At 39.2% G+C, this 23,667-nt stretch overlaps 1 protein-coding gene across 10 annotated transcripts in view; it reads left to right on the forward strand.

Moving 5' to 3' along the window:
* The first annotated feature begins 9,156 nt into the window (after positions 1-9,156).
* The window catches only part of Br (broad-complex core protein), a 51,049-nt gene continuing 36,538 nt past the window's right edge, over positions 9,157-23,667 (forward strand). For 4 of the 10 annotated variants that reach the window (XM_072911435.1, XM_072911445.1, XM_072911452.1 and 1 more), the window contains exon 1: positions 9,164-10,671. The gene's annotated coding sequence lies outside the window, so the exon portion shown is untranslated. Of the gene's footprint in view, positions 10,672-23,667 lie in introns of all 10 variants that reach the window. The other 6 variants (XM_072911296.1, XM_072911337.1, XM_072911400.1 and 3 more) reach the window with 4 other exon arrangements.

Below are 23,667 nucleotides of genomic sequence, written 5' to 3' on the forward strand. Positions count from 1 at the left end.
TTGCTAGGTTGAATAAATGCCTAATTATAACTATCTTACATCTACCGCGCATCGTGTATTATTATTGCCCCACGAAACCGTACCCAACGACGGTACGGCTTGTTCTCGCATACTATGCACGCGGACGTGCTTAACAAACGTTCCTGGCCAAATTTGCAAGGATGCGCATAATAATCGTCCATTAACCAGTCATTTGCGTCCGGAAAGGCGGGTTCTCACGCACTGTCATCCCAGCGAAACGCATAATCTCGTAGACTAACCTGCGGAATCGATTGCGATCGGCCTACAAAAAAAAAAGATCGCCATTCGACGATTATGTTATTGCGTCCGTGAAGATATGCGAGAATGTTTTTTTTTTTTTTCACGATTAAAATCAGCATATATTATTCCTTACGTTCTCTAAGAGTGAAATGAAAATGAGATGGTAATAATATTTTTTATATATATATATATATATATATAATTAAATCGTCTTAAATCGTCTTAAATCGTGTATGCGGGAAACATAAAAAAAACATGACAGCGTTGTTATCGTCTAATCTATCGCATTATTAGTAGATTAAAAAATTTATTAGTCTAAGCTTTATATGTATTATTTCGAATCCCACATCGTAAAGTAAAATATACCTACATTCTTATTGTTCGATAACATTTTAGACGCGCTTTCGACGCTGGCTCCGACACTTACTGTGCTTCGCATCTGTTATTATATTACTTCATCATGCTTTGCGAAATGTATGCTTCCCAGAAGTAATAACGATAACAAAAATGATGTCGCGTAATAATTGGCATACTTTGAAAAGTAAAGTTTCGCGTCTACATTACATCGATAATTTTTCGCGATTAACAACAATTAATTTTAGTGTGACGCAAAAAAACAAACACACAAAAATAATGATTTTCACATCTTACGACATTATCAAGATTATCCAAAAAAAAAAAAAAAGTCAAATAACACATCTTTGAGTTTAAAATATTTATTCCGTTAAATATCAGCATGAAATAATATTAATTGCCCTTTTTTTAAATATCAAACAATCCAAAAAATTATGTAATTACATATTATACACATAAATACATTGAAGAATCTCAACTTTATAAGCTTTCGTAAGCTCTCTTTCGCAATGGTGAATCATAAATATCACTAGACACTTCGTGATACGTTCTTCTCTCACACATATATTTCTCTTTCTCAAACATCTATTAGAATGTTGTGAAATAATATTGCAATCATAAATAACCACAATTTGCAGATGCGTCGTTTGTTTCAAATCTCATTCAACATAAGAAAGTAGAAGAAGAGATTTTTCATGTTTAAATTTCGAATTAAAAGTGAAAAAGCCATTTAGACTCATTAAGTTCATTAACATATAATGGAATATCACTAATATCTCAATTGTACAGCGATTAACTAATGCATTCGCACGAATAAATCCGGTAATGCTGTTATTTGTCAAATAATACCATGAAAATTGCAAACGTCTAAAAACCTTATGAACCTATATGAACATCTTTCAGAATTTCAATTTTTGCGTCTTGCGTCATTCAATCGAAAAGTTGTCCTCGATATGTTTTAGATAATTTTCGCCACAAGATTCAATAATGTTGCCAAATATTGTAGAATCGAGACTAATCTTAATTTTACATGTGCAATAAATATCTAACATTTTTACTATTTCGTGAAAGCAACTGAAATTTTTTATTCGTTTCATAAGAAACTACTGTAGAAATAGATTATACAACTATTTATAATCATTATATAAATAATGATTATGAGTATAAAACAAGTAGGAAATAAGTAAAAAAAAAAAAAATATATCGTACCATAGAAATTAAACCTTATGAAACAAACTCTTTCTATATTTTGCGTAATTATTAATATTCTAATTAATAATATAAATTTCTCAAACATTTACATTTAGAAAATTGCATTATTATACCTTATTTGCACAATTTTATAAATTCGAGTATGCGTGAGTATGCGTGTGTCATGTAATTATTAATTAGCTAAAAGAATATAAATTTGCGACACACTATTTTTGTAATTGAATAATGTTGACTTTGTTGGCCGGTGCAATCTAATCTTCTGATTAGATAAACAGAAAAGAAAAATGTGCAATGCGAGAATGAAATTTCTTGCGAAATTATGTATCGAGCAATGAATAGGGTTAGCAATGCGGTATGTCGTAATTCCGCAACCAACAACTGAATACATTACGCAAGAAAAAAAGATATGCCGTACAAGCAAAAAATTTTGAGAACAGGTACGCGCTTGCGTGATTAATGCGCTGAACGTGGAATTCCAAAAAGACGCCGTCGAAACCGTCCTGAAATTGCATGAGAGAAGGACGGGAGTGTGTGCCTTTCCTGTTCCTGTATAAATAGGGCATCGCTAATATTATAATTTTCATAACACAAGAATGTGTATATAAAAATATATAAATTATAGTGCGATATAATCTAAAAAAAAAAAAAAAAAAAAAAAAAAAATGAAACGATTTATGATAAAAGAATTTGGAAGTGAAGAGAAACAATAGTTTTTAAATAATACATATGAATTAATGATAAAAGTTATCAGTTCTCCTTGGAAAATTAAACAATGTTGAACGATGCTGAACGAACAAACGTACCAACCAAACACCACCACTCATGGTAGCTAAAAATTGTTCATCTCTGCCAACCATACTTTGAAAATAGCCGGCAGGGAGAAAGGAGAGAAAGAGAGAGAGAGAGAGAGAGAGAGAGAGAGAGAAAAAAAAAAGTGACAAGTAAATGTACGAATGCATGGATCGAATATATGCGGACGCGCGAAGCGACGGATAGACGTACATTATATTGAGACGAATGGACGTGCAGAAACGGGTAGATAGAGGATGAAACGAGAAATAGAGTAGCGTGGCTCGCGAAAGAAGGAGGGGAAGAGTAGAGGGAGGCGGAGGAAAAGGGCGGCGGTGAGAGGAGAAAGAGAGAGAGAGAGAGAGAGAGGACGAGGGACGGGGTAAAGGCGAACGTACCCTTAGGAAGCGAGAGATGCAGCAACTGCGAAACATGGGGGGGGACCAAAAGGGGGGAAGTGAGCGCCGAAGCGGCACAGAAGGTGAACGTCCAAGGGGCCAACCTGTTCGAGGTTCATGGCCCCCGATCGACTAGCAAACTCTTGCAGGAAGCCATCCTGTCCAATCTGCTAGCGTGCTTCGTGCAAAGGACCGCCGCACCTTGCTCCCGGGACGCCGGAATTTTCGAATAATATCGGAGCGCGTGGACTCGCGGGACGCGAGTTCTATCCTTGCCGTACGTTTAACGCTAGATTGCCGCTTAATCGCTTCCACAGTCGCTCTTGTAAATACTAGATAAACGTTAGATAAATAAGCCGTAATTTATATCTGTTCGCTCGTTATATCGGTGTATGCTCGAGATATCTTACTAATTGTAAGATACGGCAGCCATCTGATATCATGCCCTAAATTGTAAATAATTAGCAATTTATTACAATACTTATTATTATTATAATTTATGTTTTACAAAATATTAAAATACATGAAAGATTTTAAAAACTAGCTTAACATATGTATAGAAAAGATTTAATGAATATAAGTAAGTCTTTGAAATACACGAGTATATATGATATTTATGTATATTCTGTATATCATCTTATTTTATAGTTTGAGCATGTATTACTTTTATTACGTAAGAATAAAGTGAGGGAAGTATATAACATGTTGGATCAATATATTACAATATAAAACAAGAAAAATATGTTTGCAACTTTATCACGTCTTTATCGTATTTAGCATTGCTGTCACAACAATTCGACGAGAAAGTCGACTTCCGAGAAAATTTTACTGTCTACAAACGTTTTGGAAACACAGAAGAATCAAGGTTTAATCGACAAAAATATTACTATAAAGAATAGTCAATATACGCGCGAGAAAGAAGCAACTTCACAAATGAAAGCACGAAGGCAGAAACTTGAAGCGATTTCAAAACCGGAAGAGCAAGCAAATCATTGACGTGCATAATTAAGTTGAATATAGTCTTTTAAGTATACTTGACATTTCGATTTCAACAAATCTCAATTTTTTTCTCACTATCGATCAATAGTTTTTGTTGCTATTATTAACAGCATATTATATTTTTAATTTTTTAATATATCTTTTTAATATCTTTGACGTTTGAGAAAAATGTTCAAATTGCCAATGCTTATGTCGTAATAAATTATTTTCTTATTCATCGCGTACGTTTTTGTGCTTCTGGCATTATCAAAATTAATATGAAAAGATTTTTTTTTCATCGACAGACGACTTCTTACGTTTCTTATTCTTAGTTATTCTCGTCAACGATCATATCACGAAATCTGACGTAAAACGCGCATAGATCAGCAACACACATTTCACTCTCCATACAAACTATAATCTTATCTCTCGTGTTAGTCAGAACACAAATATCCCGCAATGTGCGTGAGACGGGGGATTAATAGTATCGCGACGTTATTGAATGTCTTTTAGAGATTAACGATTTCAATACACACATGTGCGAAACTTCGGCACATTTGTCAATAGGATGACGACAACGATTATGCGTCAAGGAATTTTTACATTTAAAATCGTTTCGTAAAATTTTGCTTTGGTGCTGGCGACGCAGCATCAAATGCTCCTGTGTCACTCGTAGATCCAGTTCGATTCACCTTTTCGGACATCGATAAAAACGGCGTTTGCGACAACTCTCTTCAAGAAAGAGAGAGAGATAGAGAGAGAGAGATAGAGAGATAGAGAGAGAGAGAGAGAGAGAGAGAGAGAGAGAAAGAGAGAGAGAGAAAGAGAGAGAGAGAAAGAGAGAGGAGGCAATAAGAGAACGGTCGCGAATTCCTGCAGATTCGAGATGTTGCGTAACAAAGTATACAGCAACCGGACGGTATTCAATATAGTGGCGCTTACATCAGGCGCGATGATGTACCTCTTCTTCGTGCCTTTGTATGCGACCAAGGTGAATCAACATATTCTCATATCCGATTATTTTCCTAATGAAATTTTCTTTTAAAAAAAATTTAACTAGAAATAATAAAAATAAAAAATTAAAAATTCCGTCATTACGTTCAGAAACTTATCAATATATACATCGTATAAACATCTTTTTATAAAATCTTAAAATAATATAAATGTAAAAATGAAATGATGAATCATAAAAATATTTTGCAGAGTTATTATGATATATTTATAATAACGTTTACTGATTTTAAATTTTCCTTTAAACGATGACAATTTTCAAAGAAATATAATTTATAATTATATTTTGGCTCATTATATCATCGCATAAACATATAATAGCTATTTATACGAAACTATCACATCTGAACATTTCCGACGCTTGCTCTTTAATCAAATCAAATTGATTCTTATCGCGCATATTCTATATTAGTATCATTACCAGACTGTCGTTAGTTATCTTAAATGCTAATCTGTAATAATTTGCCTAGTTTAATACGAGTCCAACAATTACAATTATCATGTATTCTTCATGGATGGTTCTTACTGTGTTTTTGTGATCTTTAGAATAATTTCCTTTTATTTATAGGTTTCAAAAAGAAGCCGTAACGGTAGCTTATTCACGCTGTCTGGCAATTGTTTGGTATAAATTATAAATACAGAATTTTAGGCTATAAGTGTCATATCATTCATCGTCTGATATCGCGCATTTACAATTGCATTTATATTATGTTGAAATCCGAAGACCAGGACACCAAGTTGATTACTATCTCGCGAGTTATTTGCAAATTGTTGATTATTCGCTCTTAATTACACCTCGTTAGGTTCAATAATACACTGCGATAAGCCTAAAGCCGCAATCTAATTGGTACTTAATACATTCGGCGCTCTCTCACTCTCTCTCTCTCTCTCTCTTTTTGCTACGAGTGTGATGAATTTTATGCCAAATCTTTAACTATTAGCTTCCTGTCTTATTTATTATTTCATATTATTATATGCTTAATATGCTTCCTGGAGTGTAACATAATTTACAAATCATAAAATTTAAAATTTTTATTTTATCCAACTATAAATTTTGTCTAAATAAAATATATATAACTTTTCAAGTAACTTAGGTTGCTAACTTATTGTTAGGCGATTATTTTTGTACATTATTAGCAGAATAAATTTTCTAGTAGAACGAATTTGATATAAGTGCAAAAATATTATTCACTTTCTCAAAAATATATAATGAAACGAGATAGCAGAATAAGAGAAAATTTTCGAGTATAATTGTCTTCTGCATGAAGAGCTGAAAATACGAAATACTGAAATTACGTAATTATTAATGCATCTTTGTATTTCGTAAGTACTTCTCAGATTGAACTAAAAAAAAAAAAAAAACAATCAATTATTGTTATTTTCGTTATTTAATATTACAAAGATCTATGTTTTCGTTCAAATTTAAAGATGCAATTTACTCTATGTATTCGACTGTTTCGATTGTTGCCATAGAATTGTTAATGTTTTATGTTCGCACTCATACATGAAATAATTTAAAACTTTTATTATTTCGATTAAATCATGGAAAGAAACAATCTATAACGTATCATAAATAGATCAATTAAAATCGCTGTTCTCTCTCTCCCCCTCTCTCTCTCTCTCTCTCTCTCTCTCTCTCTCTCACATTTCGAATCATGCAAATGATATTCTAAATGATTACTCAATGATGTTCGCAACAAGCGTCTTGATATTGCCAAATCTTCTTGTTATCTCAATGAACGGCTAGTGAACATCGATCGCGGTCTGCTCGATTAAACGACTGAAGGACGGCAATCTGCATTCGCCATTTATCGCTCTAATCTAAAGATACATTCGGACACAATCGAGAGGGAAAACACCTTGCAGTATATTGACACAGATGCATCGGAATTATAAATGACATTAAAAGATATTCGTTTATAGATTAATACGACTGATAATCCGTTGATCCGCGAGGAGAAATCGAATTAACGGTGAAAAAAATATTACCGATTACGCCTCACAGTGCTGAGACGTAATCGGTAATTTAAAAGTGTTCATGTCTGACCTATGAAGAGACCGAAATGTTTTCCTTTCGCATAACCATGCTGTCGACGATATATATATATATATATATATATATATATATATATATATATATATATATATATATCTTTCATCGATCAGCTTACACGGCTACATCATTGTTGCTTTTAGTATCGATAATAATTTTTTACATCTATCTCTCGCTAGTTGCTCTCTAATTGTACAAAAAAAGATACAACTTTTTATATCGTATTATAGATCTAGATAGATCTTTATCGATATAGCCAGTCGGAGAACGATGCTAATTTAATTTCTCCAATTAACCAAAATGTTTATAACGTTATATGCAGACTATAATTTTTGCAAAATTAAGGTAAATTTTTTAAAGTATTACAAGCGCAATTATAATATATTTTTATTAATTTTTCCTACATTGTTAAACTGGTTTTAAAACAGACGCTCTTGGAAGATAAATTGAAAAATGCTTGTCTAGACATTTTATTTATATAATCCAATTCCTAAGAGTAAGCATCCGTCACTTAACAATGAATGATAATACATAATATTTAATACATGCGTAGAAATCCACGTAAAACAAGTTTAGTCGCATTTACACATGGCTAAGCGTACGTAAGTTTGCTTATGGAGAGGCTAAATACCAGACACGACAGGGTGGTAATAAGGCAAGAGGAGGAGGGCGGAAAGGAAGGCAGAGTGTCGGCGATGTCAAACGCTAAAGCCAGAAGAGGGGAGGAGAAGAAGCAACAAGACTTCTTTACTTCGTTTCGAGAGCTGACGGCGGAGATGAGACAAAACGGATGAGACAAGAGATTGAAAGGAGAACGAAAGGAGGAACAGAGAAGGGAGAAGAAAGAGGAAAGACAAGGGAAAGAAACTCGTAAGAGGATGTAGCAAAGGGTGGATAGGAAAGGATAAGAGACGAGAAAAGAAAAAGGGAAGAAAAAAAAAGCGAAGAGAAGAGAGGGCCAAGAGAGAAGAGAAGAAAAGAGAAGAGAAGAGAAGAGAAGAGAAGAGAGAAACAAGCGGATGGGCCAAGCGATGAAGAGTAGAAAAGAAGAAGGGAGAGAGGGCGATTGGTCGACACGAACGAGACTCGAGACGAGAAGCGAGGGGAAACAGCCAAAGTGAAGCGGTGCACAACTCGAGACCAAGGGTGCTAGGAGGCCAGGGCGCGAGGCGGGGCGGGGGGGGGGGGGGAGGGGGAAGAAGAAACTAAACCGAGGGTTGGGGACCACTAGCGAGGAAATGGTGGGGCCGAAGAATTGGCGAGGACCAGGGCCTCGGCTCTCGCGGCAGCGAGGGGCGGGGGGCGGGAAACGAACATGAGGACGCGGATGAGGACGCGGATCAGGAGAACGAGGAGAAGGAAGTGACGGAGCAGGAGAAGCAGGAGGAGGGAGCGTCTGGTGATACGCGGAGGGGTGCCGTAATACGAAGGGGGGTAGGGGTTGCCGTCCCTCTCGCGGCCCTCGTCAGCCCCGCCAACGTGCTCGCGCGAGGAGCGGGGGCCGGGTTAACCCCTCTCCTCGCGTCGCGAGGTTCCTATGAATTTTGCGACACTCAATAAAAAGTGGTTCCACGAGGTTAACATTTCGGTAACTATACCCTCGCCTACCCGGGACGCGCACGCACGCACCGCACGACGACGACAACGACAACGACAACGACAACGACAACGACGACGGACGAAACGTGAATACGTATATATATATATATATATATATATATATATATATATATATATTGTACTTACGTGCATACGCGTATATACACGATCGCATATATACTCGCTCGCTCGCTCGCGCTCTTCCTAACTCGCTCCTTCTCTTTTTCGTGCACACAGGGTCGCTCTTCGACGTACATTACGGGGCCACGCACGCACACGCGAGGACCCCCGGCACATACACGCGTGTGTGCAAACGGGCGGCACACGCTCGTGTTAAAAACGAGGAAAGCGAGAGAGGGATATAGGAAGAACGACGAGGAGGGAAGGAGAACGAAAAAGAGCTCTTCGTGCGGATAGAGAGAAAGAAAGAAAGAAAGAGAGAGAGAGAGAGAGAGAGAGAGAGAAAGAGAGAGAGAGAGAGGGAGAGGGGAGGGCGAAAGAGATAAAGAAAGAGGGAATCGTACACACGCGCGCGGTCGCGCGCTCGCGGGCACTCGGCACGCATACATGCACGACGGGCGCGCACGCATACCACAGGACTGCCGAAAAAACTGCACGGGAGAGGCGCAGCAACGGGCAAACCGAACCGCGCGCGAATCAAGTGCTTTGGCCAGTCGCGTTCCCAATCACTCTACGACTAGGTAGTCCCCCGGTGTGTGTCCCAAAAGAAGCGGCGAGGAGCAGCTGGGTCCTTCGGTCCTCGACGCGGTCGGCGCGCAAGATAATACACGCAGGACATTCTAAACGCGCGGACATCGTCGTCGTCATCGCTCGCTCGCTCGCTCGCTCTCACGATCCTGCGACGCGTGTTACACACATAAGGTGGAATTATTTCGTCTCTTCTTCGGTCGAAAAGATCCATCCACATTTTTTTTTTTCTCTCATTCTTTCTTTTATTTTTTTTATTTTTATTTTTTTTTATGTTTTTGCCACGCGTTTATATTTCTCGGCTGCACGACATCGCATCTACGTTCGCACGGAATAGTAACCCGATGGCGAGTTGCATCGTCGGCAGGAAGGAGTGTGTAATTCTTCTGTTATAACGGAGAAGACGACCTCGCGTGAAGGACAAGACGGAAAAGCAGTGCGCGTCCATGCGTGTATCTACGGGATCGCGAGTACGCGTTACGGTGATCCAGTTACGCGGGTTCTACGCGCGAAGAAGAGGGAAAGGGAGACTTCTCCAAGAAGAGAAACGATCCTCGAGGTGTGAGTGAGAGAGATGCTACGGTATAATATACATGCTCTATTAAGTCACGTTTGACGTTTTCATAACTGACAATCAGCGTTTGGAAAAAAATATCAGAGAATTCACAATCGTCGGAGGAACGATCGAAGAATCCACGGAAAATCTTCGGATGGTCTTGAAGAGGATCGTGAAAGCGGTGAAGAAAGAAAGTGCCGTCACGTCGATTCCGATGACGAGTTAAAGAGGAAGAAATGAAAAGGAGCTGTAGCGCGAAGAAGATTTGATCTTTTATTTTTTTTTTTTCAATACGGTGTCGTACGAAATCCGGAGTGAGACAACGTGAAAATCCGGAAAAAAAAAAAACGAGTCTGCCTGTCATCAAGACTCGCTAGTGAACAAATACAACTGTCATTATACAACTGCTGCGTTCCTTCGTGAGGGACTCGATTTCCGTCGCCGGAAGAGAATCGTTACGGTACGGTTGAAATCAGGCGGCAGAGAGTAGCGTCTGACTTTGAAAAAAAAAAAAAAAAAAAAGAAAAAAAAAAGAAAAAAGCAGAAAGGAGTGAAGGCGACAGAAGCGCGTCTCTCTCTCTCCTTTTGCAATAGTTTGGCGCGGGTAGAAGAAAGAGCGGAAGTCGGAGCAAAGGTTCGACGTGATCGCTGCTGTCGTCGCATCGGAATAGTAGAACCACGGAGGCCTAGCATCAACGACAAGGACGCCGGGCAAAGGAGGTCCACACTTCACTTTTCGCTTGACGATCAAGGTACGTCCACAGCTGAGACCGGTGGCCTTCGGCCGCCTGTGCGGCTTCCACGGTGTACGCGATCGCTAGAGACGGAGGAAGAAGTTTGGGGAAAACAGAGAGGGAACGAATGAAATAGAAAGAGATGAAGGCAGAGAGAAGGAGAGGGAGTGAATGAGAGAGAGAGAGAGAGAGAGAGAAAAACAGAGAGAGAGAAAGAGTAAAAAGTTTGGGAGGGGGTACTTAAAGAGGGCGGTCGGAGGGAAGGGGGAGGATAGAGAGAATATGAGAAGGATGGACGGAGAGAATGCGTAAGGGTGAGAGCGAAAGAAAGAACGATAGAGAGAGGAAAGGGGGGGCTAAAGCGAAAAAGAGTGTGTGAGAGAGAGAGAGAGAGAGAGTGTGTATGCAAGAGAGAGAAAAAGAGAGAAAGAGGGGACGAGCGTTTGCATGTATCTGTCGCGCGAGTCATATAGCGGTACACGTGCATGCAAAAATACGTATGTGGACGTGCGTATTCGCGGTGGTGTGACGCGTGCATACGCATCAACACGAGCGTGTGTAAATGCGCACCAACACGTACGCGCCGTCGTTGAACACCTAGTTAGCTCGGCAGCTAATATAGATAGAATATGCGTGCGTGTGTCCTTTCATGAATCCCCAATGTACGATGACGTGTCTCGTATGCCCTTGCCTATGTATGCCAGACGGCAAAGGTGACGGCGTGAACGGCGGTGGCGGTGGCGAAGGCGAAGGCGGCGTCGGCGGCGGCGGCGGCGGCGGCCGCCACGACGGTCGGCGGTAGCGGCGTTAGTACCGTTTGGACTGGTACTGGTACCGGCTAGACTCGTGCTAGACGAAGATAATGCCAGACGTTAGAGAGTGCCTGCTACATGACGTAATCCCTACATCGTTCGCTCTCCGTGCGCCGCGAGAGGCGCTCGAACCTCGTTTGTCTGTCTCTCGTGCGTCGTGCGTCGCTCCGGGGCCGTGCCACGACCGTGCCACGGTCGCCGCGCGTACGCGCTCAATTCTACGCGGTTCACTCTCGTTTTCCATCGTACCACGCCTCGTCTGGCGCGCGGAGCTCTCTCGCCGCGCGTGGGAGTAATCGGTTTTTTCTTTTTTTTTCTTTTTTTTTCTTTTTTTTTTTTTTTCATTCTTTCTCTCTTCTCCCCCTCCCCTTGCCCCTCTCCTCATACTCGATTTCGTCACGTTGCCGCGCCGCGTTGCTGCGCGCGAGCCGTTTTTTATTTGTTCTTTTTTTTTTTTTTTTTTCTTTTTTTTCTTTTTTTTCCGTTCACTAACTGCAGGCGATTATACGTATTTTTTTTAGGTCGTAGGATTTTAATACCTACGAGTTTTGGCACAGAATCCGTGCCATGTTTTGCACAAGGACGTTGGTATTTTTCTTTTTTTTTTTTTTTTTTTTTTTTACATGGATGCACACGAGACGTTAAAGAGGGACCACGTGTGTTGAGTCATGTTATATAAATCTATAGAGTAGAAATCCTCCCATTTCACGCATTACCGTTCAAAATGATAATTCGTTCACACCTGCGATACGATCATTCCTTTAAATCGTATATATACGTTTCCCTCTCGGCGCGTCCACCGCGCCCGTTCGTTTCCTATTTTTACGAGCGACGCGTTTGTTGCACGGCCGTGCAGCAAGTTGAAAACAGCGCGGACCTAGGTATAAATAGATCTCGCGAACATCGAACGTCAAAGAGAGAGAGAGAGAGAGAGAAAGAGAGAGAGAAAATAAGAAACCGTAGGAAAGAACGCGACGCGATAATGGTGGTGAGAGGCATGGGAGGGGACGTGCGACGAAACTTGTGGTAAAAAATAAGAAGCGCCTCGATGATGATGCGGACGTTCCTGTCCTGAAAAATTTAGCCGCCGCGTGCATTCGCTATGTATGCGCTTCGTATACGAGCCGTACACGTGCGGCGTATATATACATAGCGATAAAACTTCCCCGGTGTAGAAACGATTCTCAAGGATAGCTTCGGACACGAACTTGTGGTCGTGTCCTCACCTACAATCTCTTTTGTCAGCGATGTCTCTCAATCGCGAGAGAATCAATATTATTCTCAAGATTATTACTCGTTCGAGTCTAACGTTTAATAAAATCAGCTTGTACAAAAATATCGATATCTATCCGATTATAATGATAATAGAACAAAATTCGATTAATCCGATAACAATAATTTGCAAAGTCGCGTATCCCCCGTTTCGCGCGTATCTGCCTTTTTCAATATTGCAATTTTTTTATTTGCAGCAATTTCTCGTGTCTAAGTAACATTTATTTCTTTTTGTAATTTTTTCTCTTGAAACTTTTTTTCATCGTAAACTCAACAGGCGTCGTTTTCTAGTCTCTTTAATTTCAAATATAATTCGTTAATATATCGACCTATTATTTTTCGGCTATTACGTAACTTTATTGTAATAGACAATAATTATTTAACATCTTTTTCTAAAAATATGAATGAATCCGTAAGATATATTTTTGAATTTTATTTCGTCAAATATAATTCGTAGAATGGCGCTTTATACGATTAAAGCGAAAAAAAATCTCGCGCACGTTCCAATTATCACAGAAATGACCGTCGATCCTTATTGACTATTAATTTATAATGTAATTAGCTGGCGCGCATATTTGCCCGGTAGTATTAATACGTTGAAGCAAATTAGAGCGATGCGATGGCCAGTTTAATTTTCTTGGAAGCACCTGCATACGAGAAAAGGGATGTATCCGATAACGGTGTGTTCTCCTTGAACCATAACGGACGCTGAATCTCACCCGTTATTCCACCCGTTCTTCTTTGCCCTCTCCCCGCCCTTCGCTCCTTCTTCGAGAGATTCTTCGCTCTGAGAATTATTGGACGTCGTAAAATGCTAGTATACGTAGTACGATCTATTTATTCTTACTTTCTAACACGCGCGCATATAGAAATTGCTCTCTTCTAGAAATTCAAGATACCTGGTAGTTTTCTAAAATTTCGTAAAATATTATATATGCGCGCAGGAAATAATGGAGAAATGCCAGCAGCGTTTTGTTTTAGATAGACGAATAGAAAAACACCTCGGGAGAAAAATATATTCTAGCCGTACATCTGTAAAAAAATTTCAACTAATTCTCACTCAATCTACAAATAATTTTTTTTTTAATCTACACATTTGAATTATAAAAAAAGAGAAGAGGAAAATATATGCGGTTAAAGATGAAATGTTAGGAGGAAAGATAAAACGTATCTATAAAATGGGCCACCGTTAAAGAAGAGTCAGAATAGTTAGAATTTAGATATAAAGTTGAGAAAAATTATTTATTCGCATCCGACTTGTTATATATACATATATATTCTCTGTATAAGTAAAATTTACATATCGATTCCGTCATACGATGTATTCTATACAATTTATTCGATTGCGTTTGATTTATTATCAATGACATTTCGCAGAATCGTCAGCGGCAGGAAGTCTTATCTTGCGTGTAGACGCGTTAACTCGAAGAAAACAGATAGTCAAATTAATACGAGACTAGAGAGGTGAGACGGTTGCGCAACGCGCGCCAGCCTCGCGTAACATTAAAGACAAACTAACTTTATCGCGCGGGCTAGAGTGCGAAATTCTACGAAATAGAAGTGTAGTTTGTACGTGAAGGTATGCATACACATAATACGCATCGGTCGATTAGATTGTACGCCTAGTAACTAGATTACGTCTCGTGACGACCGTCGTCTTATCTGCGAAATTAGACTCCGAAGCAGGCGAACGCGTTATTTAGGCACGACGCACGACAAACGCGTCTCGGTTGGAAAACCGTCGATCACGTTACAGACTGACACGTCAGCCTATAATAACGATGCTACGACACTATCGCGTATTTTTGGTACTCTGGATCATTTATCTTCGACATTACCTAGCAAATAAGAGAGGGTAACCATCTTTTTCGCATGCTTTTTATACACGTATAAATTATTTGCATCCATCTCCGTCGCCGTAAAATTATTCTTGTTGAATTATTCTTATTGGAAACAATGTTCGCGTCGATTTTTATTATTTTATTTTTGCAAGAAAGAGAGAATCCGTTTTATTATCATGAGCAATACTAAAGTAGATAGATATTCTAAAGCGCGCGAATACGTTTAAAGGGCGATCTATCATGCGTGATAGCATCCTATTAAATTTAAATGTTTCCTAAACGCGCGTTTGCGAGAAACATCTCCGCGATCGATAAGCGATCGACGCTATCGGGAGAGTGCGTGCGGAGAGCTCGATAAAATTAACAAAGCGAATTCATTCACCGACCCGGTCGAACGCGCGAGTCAATCGAATAAATTCCGCGCGCGCTATTCACCGATACAAGACGCCCGATTGAATTGTATATACATATATATATACATATATATGTACTGCGTGTAAATTTTCAGGTGCTATGAGGGGCAACCGTATATGTTTTGCATGCGCGTTAAAATCCGCACCGATTGATTCCGCGCGATGCGTACCTTGAGACTTGAGAAGAAGGTCGCGAGACTTGATCCATCTTATATACTTTTATTATCGCGTACAAAGAATACTTTTTATAAACGCACGCGACGAAAAAAGTAAAATTAATAAAAATAACAATATATATATATATTAAAAAGAAAAAAATATTAATAGAGAGAAAGAGAGAGAGAGAGAGAGAGAGAGAGAGAGAGAGAGAGAGAGAGAGAGAGAGAGAGAGAGAGAGAGAGACAGAGAGAGTAAAAATAAAAAGAAGCATTTTCTTCTTAATCTTAATTTGTTTCACTCTACTACTATTAGCTGTATTACTTTTCGCAGAAATAATCTATGAATAAAAATGAGATATTAATTCTTTCCGAAAACTGATATTGCGATATCAATTCTCATCGCATTCGTTTTAGCCTTGCAAAGATTTGATTATTTGATTTTGTAATAATTAAATATTTGAATTATTACTTTACATGATAATTTGGAATGATAACTCTTTGTTTTTTATACTTCCTTCACATTGCTTAATTTAAAAATCGTACATTTTTTTCAATTAATAATCGTTATCGCATCGGAGCATCGCATATTAAAATTATTACATTTGCACTGTGTTATTAAATTATCTCGTTGGCGATGTATAGTTTCTAGCAATCGATATTATTTCTTTTCTTGGCAAAAGTTTCGCGAGCGTGAAAAAAGAAATGCAAATAAATAAATAAATAAATATGTAATCGTGTCTCGGCACGAAGCGAGGACGTTCGCAGTTGCAACTGGCGTTTGTATAGGCGTGTAGGAGAAGGTCAAAATGTGGACACACAATGCGGCGCCTATTGTGAAAGCGGCGAGAAAGAGAGCGTCACTTTATTTAAGCCACTTGAAATGCGCACGTCAGCTGATCGTGACGAATCATATCCGAGAATCGGCGGAGTAGTCAACGAGACGGCAGTATAACGCGGCGCGACGGGGGCCGGTGTATTTATGCGAGCGCAAGGGGCAGCGGGGCAACGGGTACGCGGTTCCTTCCTTCGGATGGCTCTTTGTTTCGTGCATTATACGCGCATGTGCACACGCGCACGCCCACATTCGCGCGAGCGCGAACAAAAAAATGTGCATACGCGCGCGCGCGCGCGCGCTCGCGCTCGCGCGAGCCAGCACGCCTGTGTGCGTGCGTGCGCGTTTATATCGCGTTGCTAGTGTCCCGGGCGTATGAATTAGGCGGCCACCAGAAATAGGCTGTTGTGGAAAAAAAAAAAAAAAAAAAAAAAAGTCGCGGCCCCGATTCCTTTCTGCAAGTCGCGGTCAAGTCCCCGTTTTCGTCGGACGCTTCGAGCGAGCGTGCGAGATTTCGATGCGGAGATTACTTATATTTTATCATGCAATATACATTTGCATTTTTGGAAAATTAACGCATCCGGCGACTCGAGAGAGACTGCAATCGCCGAAATATCAATCTTTTGTTTCCGGATTATTGCGAAACGCTTATATACGCTTTGTTTAAATTTAAAAAGATTCGTCCAAGGTCATATTGTCTATGTAGTATTTTGCATTAAAATGCAAAAATCCTCCATTTGGTAGAGAAATATAATTGAAAGCGGATGTATAAAATAATCACGAGTCACACTTTTTTTCTACAAATCTATCGTAAATATATTGTGAATATATATACACGATTTTTTGAATATATCCATATCGGAAATTAATACGGTCGTACTAAAATAAGTATACCAAAGCAGTCATGATTCGATATGGATATTTTTGTCGATAGTTTCACTTTTGCGCGATGAAAAATCTCTCGGACAAATGTTGAGTTTAGAATACTGTACAGATTTTTTTTAATCCGATTATTTTGCGCGATTGACCTCGGACCTATTTTAAAAATTGTCCAAATTTAATACAATTAAAGAATAGAGATAATAGAAATTTTTTGTAATATTAACCTACATCGCGTTTTTTTTTTCCTTTTTGTCCAAAGTTCTGTTTTAATTTTCACTCATATGCAAATGCGAATTTTTAATAATCGACTTTTACAATCGACTTTTTTTTTTATGCGCGAGATATAATATATCACGCTCGCAAGTGCGTAAATGAATCGCTACAGGTGTGTCTTGTCTAGTTTCGCAAAACCAGATTATACATCTGCCTCGAAACCGAAAAAAAAAACGTATGTAAACTATGTAAAGACAAGCGACACCGGGCGATTAAAATCGAAAGCGCTCGTTTTAAAAATGTCAGCGGGGCATCCTCAATTTTTTACTACGATCCGCGTTTTTAAACCGCGCGTTGTAAACATACGTATGTATATCCACACGTATGTCGTGCATATGTATAAATCTCGGGATGCAAACTCGATGCAGCCGACTGTCTGCGCTACAATTAAAAATATAGCTGCTGACCTGTTTTCAGTATTTTTAAGCGCCGACGGAAATATTCGTGGATCATCGTGCTTCAATTAATCGCGCGAAAAGCAGGTCGGGCCGAGACGGACGATAACGATGATTTCAAGATCGATGATTGATGATTTCGTATTACATCTGCCGTATATTCATATGGAAATAATAGTGACAAATAGCATTTTTATTCCTATCTATTTTTCGCACAGAATCGAAATTCCGCATTTAAATCTCTCTGGCAAGTTTACCGTAGAAACGTTAGGTGTAAAATGCATTCGCAATAACATAATATAACTGCTACCCTGCATTAAAATCACCTCACCACGCGATAACATGGCATGAATCGTGTCGATAAAGCAAAATTTTGCTACGTAAGTAATTTTCACTGTAAAAAACATAGTGCAAAAATGTAATCCGCTATGAAAAAAAATATATATACTAAGTGTATATATTTTTCAAACATATATAATATATATAATAATAGATAAATATATATATATATATATATATATATATATATATAAAATAATATAATAAATATATATATATAATTATAATTATAATTTTTCAAATATAATATCATTCTTATCAACAATTATTTTTATATCTCTAAAATTATAAAAATGTCACATCATAAGATACTTGAAAAAATATTGTCACCAATTAGACGGTTTTTAACCATATGTTCATCTTCCAGTTATTAAAGTCAATATAATTTTCACGAGTTTGAGTTTTCACGTTACAATAATAGAAATAATATATTTTATACATGGATTATCGCAGATAAATATAGAAGTAATTTTTGTGCATCCATAATTTAGAGACTTAAACTTATCACTGTTAAGTTAATTTCACAATCCCTGGTTAAAACACGGTGATTTAGATCCGCAGTAGTACAGGATAGCGTAAGAATAGACGCAAAGTAGCATACACGGCACTAGTCCCGTATCAAGTAGTGCATATCTAGTATTGGCCAGACGGTAAAAGGATTTCGAAGCGATTCCTTCTTGTATATACAAAATAGGGTGCATAAAACAGAAATTAAACTTGTAACGCGGAGTCGATCTTATTTCGGTACCATAGACGGTTTTTTTGGCCAATTAGATATTCATCATCATTTATATATTTAATTGTGTAATATTATTCACGCGATGCTGTTATTTTATTCTTAAATTGTACATCATATATAAAGCAATTAAATCAAGCAATAAAAATAAATCTTGATATATAATTTTGCTATCATTTCTTAAATATTTAGATTTTAGATTATAAAACTTTATTCTCGCGGAATTTTTACGTATCATTGCTATATAATTGTTTCAATATGTAATATTTAGACAAATATATTCTCTTTTCTTTCTCTCCTTAAAATATACACATATACAATATAATAAAAATTAAAAATATAAATGACAAGAACTTTTTTCTTTTTCTCTAAAAATTCTTTCTTAAAAAAATCTGGCTGATAGAAATTATTTCTCTTATATCTGTTTGTACATTGAAGGGGCCGAGATCAGACAGTCAGTTATTAACTCGCTCTAATGTATGATTCGTCATTCTCTTTCCAATTACATTCTTGCTTGTGAGATAAAGTTGAGAGAAACTTGACTTGACCAAAATTAACGTTACTCTATCCTCAACGCGTCGGTGCAATCGGTCAAAGTTTTTTTTTTCACCTGATTCGTCGGTACCCCGAAGAGTATTCTCACGTTTAGCGCTATGTCGACCGGCCGTGGTGAAGCGTACCGTTGAAGAGAAATAATTGGTTGTTTGGCTGTCGACGGATTAGCCCGCTCGAGGTCAACGGCCACCAAATGTTTGCGAGTGCAGGGGAAGAGGAAAGGGTACCGATTCGCACGGAGGGGACGGAGAAAGAGAAGAGAGAGAAAAAGAAAGAAAGAAAGAAAGAAAGGAAGAGAGAAGAGAAAAAGAGAGAAAGAGAGAGAGAGAAAGAGACGGGGGACGGGGTCTCTCTGCGAAGGCAGACCGTGGTGATCGGGAACCGAAGAAGGATAGACGAAAGAATGGGGAAGGGTACGTAGCGATCAAACGTATGCTGCCCCGACGCCTCACGCCTCACGCCTCACGCCTCACGCCTCACGCCTCACGCCTCACGCCTCACGTCTCACGTCTCACGCCTCACCTCCGCCTTTTGTTACTTCGCGTGTGCAAAGTGCATTTGGGACGCTGGTAACCGCGTCGCTTCCCTAAACGGGACGATTTATCGTCGCGCATGTATGTTGCCGTCGATTCGTCTCCGCGAATCCCGGAAAACGTGCCGAGCCTCGACGGCACTTTAACCGACAGGTGCGTAGCGCTAACGACGTTTCCAACCCACTAAAGGGGGGCAATTTTCAGCGCTTCCTGCTACTCGGTACGTCCCACTCGTTAGTACGATTCTGCTGCCGCCTATCTTAATTAAAGACTGTTGTACAATTTTTGACGAATATACTGTTTTCTTTTTTATTTTATACCAACAATGAATATTACAACTACTCTAGAAAAATGATGTCTTGATAATTGGTAGTTAAAAATCGATAATTTCGGAATCAAATCTTGTACATCTGCGTTTGTGTATTTCTTCGTCTCTTTTTTCATTGATTTTCGTTAAAAATTAAATGTACAATGTGTTTTAAAATAAAATTATCAAATTTTGGGGAAGGAATAAATTAAAGTAGTTGGATAATTTTAAACAAGAAAGGAGGCCATATATACAAGAATAGTTTCTATATTCCAAATGAGGAACATATGAACCGAGATTACTATAATAGTTACTGTTGCTAGTAGCACTATTCCAGTAATACAGAATTTTTTTCTTGCGTGACGAATTATAATTTTAGATAGCTAATTTTTAACGAAATTTTCAACGATAATTTGATAAATGCATGCGACGCTTTTTTGTCAAAAATTATTTGAATATCGGTCGGGAGAATCTTATCTTCCTGCTGAAATAATCCAAATATACACTATGCGATGCTTTATATACCAACGTAATAGGCCAAGCGGGCAGCAAGTGGACGAACGATACGAAACGACGGGGATCCGTTCGTGCGAATGAAGAATATAGGGTGTGCAAAAAAGGTCGGTTCGGATGATTACATAGTGCGAACGCTTCTGGCTGCAATTCAAGCATCCATCCGGACGCGTACAATGTTACGCGTACAAAGCTTCTCTTCTCGATACTATAACCGTACTAGTTGACGTAGATGAACGGGGATGGACTTGAATTTTTATACAAAAATGGTAAAAAATATATACCAATCAAGTTTTTCGCGAACCAGTATTTCTTTAATGATAAATTCCCGTGAATTTTACTTGTATAGTTTACGAATGTAAAAAGAATATTAAAAAAAAAAGGATACGTAAAAAGGAAGAAAAAAATATGCAATTCTAATTCTACATTAGTTTAACATGAGGCGTTCGCTGATATTCGATTATGCACGCGCTACGTTGTATTTGTAAATTTGCACGCGATAGTCGTTCTCTCAAGTAACGCAAAAGTTTTCGTATGCATTCGCTTTTTGAGAACATCCTTGAGATTTCGCCAAATCCACGCGCGCGCGCGCGAGAGAGAGAGAGAGAGAGAGAGAGAGAGAGAGAGAGAGAGAGAGAGAGAGAGAGAGAGAGAGAGAGAGCCCCTCATTAAAATCAATTACACGCGGTTGTAAATCTTTGCCGATCGCGTCTTGCAGGCTCGCTCGTCGCGAGCTTATGAGATACTCTGTATTTAACGCAACTCCCTTATTCGGAAAGGATTTATTACGTCACGTAAGATCAAGGATTACCAGTTCCACGCCATTCGGCCGCGTACGCTCTCCTCGTTTTGCCTCAATCTCTTTCTCTCTCTTTCTCGTACGTAATACAAACACAGACACACACACACACACACACACACACACACACACACACACACACACACACACACACACACACACACACACACTCTCTCTCTCTCTCTCTCTCTCTCTCTTTCTCGCAGTGTGGTCACCTCTGCTTTTGGACACCTGCTGCTTCTCGCTGACGCAGATACAAACCTGCAAGCGAAACGCAGCGTCACGTGATTGGACTAGTCGTGCGATATATATATATATATATATATATGTGTGTGTGTGTGTGTGTGTGTGTATACATATGTATACATATATATGCAGAACGATTGATGTACGAAAAGGCCAGTGAAAGTAAGTTTCGTCGTTTCTGTCGAAGTTTACGCACGACGACATTTCTGCACGTTTCGCGCTTTATCCTCGACAAACGATAATATATTACGGTCCTGACGAATTTATATCTACATTTACGTATACCTTACATGTGATTTAATTAATAATTGCTGCTAAGATTAAATATCGCTAAATTATCGAAGGACAATCGCATTGATCTATACGCCAAAATAATCTCCAACACTAAAATTTATATATATATCCTTTTTGTAAAATTAATTTTCTGTAAATCTATTTGAGTAACACTTATGTAAGTCAGTGGTTTGCAAAAACGAATATCAAATTTTTAAATGTCGAGTATTTTTCTAAGTTATGAGATATTTATTTTACCATCATTTTTAATTGTTGTAGTTTCGTTATAAAATATAGAAATGTAATCCATTATTGATCATATATCAAACATATATATACAACTTTTATTAAGCTGTTGATTTTCTACGGAAAAAATTTTTATAAAACAAACGGATTTTGAATGCCTTTTTATCGCTTTACTTGGGTTTCAAATTTTTTTCCAACGTATGTATCGCATTGTAATTAATTCGCAATTTTTCGCCACAATCGTACGAGGACACGTGCCGTTTGAAATGTGTTACGGGTATTTACGCAAATCTTGCCACGTGGATCACAGAGAGAGAAAGAGAAAAAAAACGTCGATAGGTAACGCGTGGGAAAAAAGAAAAAAAAAGAAAAAAAAAGAAAAAAAAAAAAAAAAGAGAGAGAGAGAAACGAAAAAAAAGCATAGTGGAAAAAGTGGCGAGATCGTCGTGAGAGCGTTCGTACGCAATCTAGTCCAAGCATAGGTGCCACAGCCCTCACACAGCCTGGGCTCCTAGGAATCCAATCAATAAATATTACAATGGAACCCCTAGAGAAGTAGGGGCGCAGCATATCCTCCTCTCTCGTCGCCGGTCCCCTCCACATTCTCTACCGCGCGCCCCATCCTCGCGTCATATTCCTCCTCCTGCTGCTGCTGCTGGCTGCTGCTGCTGCTTACTCTGCCTGCCTAGTCGCTAGTCGGAGGAAAAAGGATCTGTCCTACGTCGCGCGCGCTCCCGCAGTCGCTTCATTCCTCGTACGCCTCGCGTCTCGCCTCTCGTCTCTCGCCTCGTCCTCGACCACGTCCGCGAAACTTCGTCTCCCACCCCCGTCGTCGTCCGGCACCCCTCGTCTCCGTCGATCCGTACACCGCTCGCGCGCGGCTCCACCTCCCCCTGCCCGCGGGATCTCCCTCGCTCTCTATCCACCTTTTTCTCATCCTTCTGAAGCGCGCCACCAGCCACCACCCGCGCCCCTTCACGAGCCCTCGAGCCCACCACCGTTTACATTTTACTTTTCTAGTAGCGAATTAAAACCGCGTTCATGCGCAGCCCGTGGAAGGGCGTAATGATTTTTTGAGGGGCGAATCGAGTGGGGTCGCCTACGGTGGTGCACGGCTCGCGGCGGTAAGAGAGAGAGCGAGAGAGAGAGAGAGAGAGAGAGAGGGGGTAATAGCTCTGGGTGCTACTGTCGAGTTTAGCAGGAGCAGGACGGCGCGTGCCGCGGCAAGGATAAATACCCGAACGAGCGAGTGAGCGAACGCGTTTTTGCTTCGTTAATGTTAACGAATGAGGGGTACATAATTATCGGGGAAACGCCGGAGCGGATCTCGTTTATCGATCTCAGTCGAAACATGCAGTGACCATTTTACAATTTCGCTCTTCTCTCATTTCGAATCACCCTCAAAACCTGAAATAAACTTGAGCGTTTTATTATTCTCCTTTTAAATGACATATAAAGTATCAAATTTTCCTTCCTTTCTATCTCTCTCTCTCTCTCTCTCTCTCTCTCTCTCTCTCTCTCTCTCTATCGTTTCTACTGTTTACAAATTCAAATCAAAGATCTAGTTTTTTACGAAACATTTGAATATA

This window comes from Anoplolepis gracilipes, chromosome 1, assembly GCF_047496725.1.
Source record: "Anoplolepis gracilipes chromosome 1, ASM4749672v1, whole genome shotgun sequence".
NCBI lineage: Eukaryota > Metazoa > Arthropoda > Insecta > Hymenoptera > Formicidae > Anoplolepis > Anoplolepis gracilipes.